The sequence below is a fragment of the Apus apus genome, chromosome 1 (genome assembly GCF_020740795.1).
Source record: "Apus apus isolate bApuApu2 chromosome 1, bApuApu2.pri.cur, whole genome shotgun sequence".
In the NCBI taxonomy this organism is placed as follows: domain Eukaryota; kingdom Metazoa; phylum Chordata; class Aves; order Apodiformes; family Apodidae; genus Apus; species Apus apus.
The window spans coordinates 138,676,648-138,680,763 of NC_067282.1; the positions used below are offsets into that span (position 1 = coordinate 138,676,648).

Here is a 4,116-nt window from a genome sequence, read left to right on the forward strand (position 1 = left end):
GTTGAGGGTAGTGACTGTTGATGGTGAGGGAATGTTTTCTGTTCTGTTGGCTTTTAGTGGTGTGGCCATGTTTTATTCTTGGGGGGTGGGGATGTTTTTGGTGGGTGGGTGGGGCTTACGGTTGACTCTGTTTGTTGTGTTAGAGCTTGTGTGGGGGCTTTCTCATGGAGCGATTCGGGCAGCTAGGTGGGTGATCAGAGAATAGTTTAATGGAAAATGCCAGCTTTGGGAGTTGGAGGTAGAGGTTTAAGTCTTTTTTTTCTGATGCTTGGTTGGGGGAAACTCTAAGAAGGGGTGAAATCTTCATTCTTTGGTTTACAAGACCAATATTTTTATAAACTATTAGAGTATTTTAGTAGTTGAGTATCTTGTTTTCTAAGGCTCCAATAAGGGAGAAGAGGATTAGGAGGATAGTGAAGTAGGTGAGGGAGGCTAATTGGCCAATGATGATAAATGGATGTTCTACTGGTTGGCTTCCCACTCAAGTTAGGATAAGTAGGTTGGCTACTAGAGTTCAGAACAGGATTTGTGATAGGGGTGGGAATGTTATTGTGCGTTGTTTGGACTTGTGGAGGAGTGGGCTTAGGAATAGGATTAGTACAGAGGCAGCAAGGGCTAGTACTCCTCCAAGTTTGCTGGGGATTGAGCGTAGGATGGCATATACAAATAGGAAGTATCATTCTGGTTTAATATGGGGTGGTGTTACTAGGGGGTTGGCTGGGGTGAAGTTTTCGGGGTGTCCTAGTAGGTTGGGGGAGAATAGGGCTAGGATTATAAGTGGGGTGAATATGATGATGTATCTTAGTAGGTCTTTTGTGGAGAAGTAGAGGTGGAATGGGATTTTGTCACAGTTTGATACGATTCCTAGGGAGTTGTTTGATCCTGATTCATGGAGGAAGGTGAAGTGAATGAGAGTGAGGCCTGCGATTAGGAAGGGGGGGAGGAAGTGTAGGGCGAAGAATCAGGTTAATGTGGGGTTGTCTACTGAGAATCCTCCTCAGGCTCATTCTACAAGGGTTTGGCCAATGTATGGAATTGCTGAGAAGAGGCTGGTGATGACTGTTGACCTCAGAATGATATTTGGCCTCATGGTAAGACATAGCCTATGAAGGCAGTTGCTATGAGGGTTAGTAGGAGGACTACTCCTGTGTTTCAGTTTTTTTTGTAGAGGTATGATCCGTAGTAGAATCCTCGTCCGATGTGGAGGTAGATGCAGATTAAGAAGAATGAGCCTCCGTTTGCATGTAGGTTGCGGATTAGTCATCCGTATTGGACATTCCGGCATGTGTGGGCTACTGATGAAAAGGCTAGGGTTGTGTCTGCAGTGTAGTGTATGGCTAGTAGTAATCCGGTAATGATTTGTGTTGCTAGGCAGATACCTAGGAGGGATCCAAAGTTTCATCAAGCAGAGATGTTTGAGGGGGTGGGTAGGTCGATTAGGGAGTTGTTGATTATTTTTAAGAGGGGGTGGGACTTTCGTGGATTGGGGGCCATTAGTATGTTATTTATTTTAGTAGCAGGGCGATAAGGATTGATAGGGTGAAGGATCCTAGGTAGGTTTTCATTAATCCTGAGTGTAAGGTGGTTGAGGTTTTGGTTGCTATGAGTGTGTGTGGGCGAGTCCTTCTGGCCCCATTTTTTTGTACCATGATAGGTCGATTAGGTGTGAAGCTATTTTTTGTCCACTGTTTAGTAAGTTGGTGGAGCTAAGGCGGTGAGTCAGGGGGTTGAAGTAGCCTAGTATTGATAAGAAGTTTAGGTAGGGGGTTGGTTTTGGGTGGTTTAGGATGCTGGTAATGTTTAGTAATGCTAAGACTAGGATGATGCCGAGGATTGTGACGATGATGGCAGTGGTTTTTGTTAGAATTGGTATGGTTATAGGTGGGGTTTTTGTAGGCGGGAGGTAGGATGTGATTAGGAGGCCGGCGAGAATGCTACCTAAAGCTAGGCGGAGGATGGGGGAGGTAATTGTCGGGTTGTTTTCGTTTATTGCAGAGATTGTAGATGTGCGGGTAAATCCTGTTTGGGCTAGTAGGGCTGTAGGTTGCAGTAAATGTTGTGCCAAGGAGCGTAAGGAGGAGGGCTCATGTGTTTAGGTAGGATGTGTTTAGGTTTTCAATGATGAGGTCTTTTGAGTAGAATCCTGCTAAGAAGGGGGTTCCTATCAGTGCGAGGTTGCCGATGGTTAGGCAGGAGGTGGTTGTAGGGAGTGTTTTTTGTAGGCTTCCTATTTTTCAAATATCTTGTTCTCCAGCAAGGTTGTGGATGATTGACCCGGAACATAGAAATAGTATGGCTTTGAAGAAAGCGTGGGTTGAGATATAGAGGAAGGCTAGTTGTGGGAGGTTTAGGCTGATAGAAACTATTATTAGTCCTAGTTGGCTTGATGTGGAGAAGGTGATTTATATTTTTTATGTCATTTTGTGTGAGGGGACAGGTAGTGGTGAATAGTGTGGATAGGACACCTAGGCATAGGCAGGTGGTGAAGGCAGTTTGGTTGTTGGTTAGTATTGAGTGGGTGCGGATAAGTAGGAAGATTCCAGTGACTAGTATTGTGCTGGAATGGAGTAGGGTGGAGACGGGGGTTGGACCTTCTATGGCAGCGGGGAGTCACGGGTCGAGGCCGAATTGGGCTGATTTTCTGGTAGCGGCTAGGATTAATCCTAGTAGGGGTAGCGTAGGGGTCTGTGTTGGCGAGGAGGTTTGGCGGATTTCTCAGGTGTTTATGGTTGCAGCGAGCCGTGCCATGCTGAGGATAAGGCCAATGTCTCTGATTCAGTTGTAGAGCACGGCTTGAAGGGCAGCTGTATTGGCTTCTGCTCGTCCATGTTATCAGCCGATTAGGAGGAAGGATATGATCCCTACACCTTCACAGCCGATGAATAGTAGGAATATATTGTTAGCGATGGTTAAGGTGAGTATGGCGATCAGGAATGTTACTAGATATGAGAAGAATTTTGAGATGTGTGGTTCTGAGGCTATGTATCATGTTGTGAATTGGAGGATGGATCATGTTACAAATAGTGCAATGGGGAGGAATATTATTGAGTATTGGTCTATTTTAAAGCTCAGGGGGATTTTGAAGTTTATGATGAATTTTCATTCTCAGTGGGAGATGATGTTTTCTGTGCCAGAATATATGAATAGTGTTGTTGGTACGAGGCTTGTTAGGAAGGCGATTTTGACAGCTTGTGTGGTGCTGGTTGGGGAGTTTTTTAGGGTTTTTGATAGTAGGGGGAATAGTATTGGGGTTAGGATGATTGTTAATGTTAGAAGTATGGATGTGTTGAGGAGTAGTGTGGTTTCCATTACTTGGATTTGCACCAAGATGAGTGGTTCCTAAGACCAGTGGATTGCTGTTATCCTTTAAAAGTTAAGGGGACTGAGGTTTTAAGCTCAGATGCAAGAGTTAGCAGTTCTTGGTGGATTAGCTCCCCTTGGCAGGTAAGAAGGGTTTAACTTCTATTTTTAGGATCACAGTCTAATGTTTTGGTTAAAACTATCCTTGCATGAGGGGTGATTGTCTTGAGATGAGGCTAGGTTTAAGGATAAGGAGTAGTAGGGGGATGATGTGGAGGGCTATTAGGAGGTGTTCTCGTGTGTTTGAGTTTTGGAGTGATACGATGTGGGTGGGGAGTGGTCCTTGTTGGGTGGTCAGTAGCATAAACAGAGTGTATGAGGCAGTTAAGCAGGTTGCTGCTCCGGTTAGGATAATTGTGAGGTTGGATCATTTGAATAGTGCGATTATAATAGTTAGTTCGGCTATTAGGTTGGTTGTTGGTGGGAGTGCTATGTTTGTTAGGTTGGCTAGTAATCATCAGGTTGCTATGAGTGGTAGGATGGGTTGTAAACCTCGGGCTAGGAGGAGGATTTGGCTGTGGGTTTGTTCGTAGTTTGTGTTTGCTAGGCAGAAGAGTATGAAGGAGGTAAGACCATGGGAGATTATGAGGCTTATTGTGCCTGAAAATGATCAGTGAGTTTGGATTATGCCTGTGGCGATGACTAGTCCTATGTGGTTTACGGATGAGTATGCAATGAGTGATTTTAGGTCTGTTTGTCGTAGGCAGATTGAGCTGGTTATTAGCGCCCCTCATAAGCTTAATGTTAGGAATGGGT

The 4,116-nt window shown here is 44.8% G+C and overlaps 1 pseudogene; it reads right to left on the reverse strand.

The window, feature by feature from the left end:
* Positions 1–352: 352 nt before the first annotated feature.
* LOC127384403 (cytochrome b-like) lies at positions 353–1,395 on the reverse strand (annotated as a pseudogene).
* Positions 1,396–4,116: the final 2,721 nt, after the last annotated feature.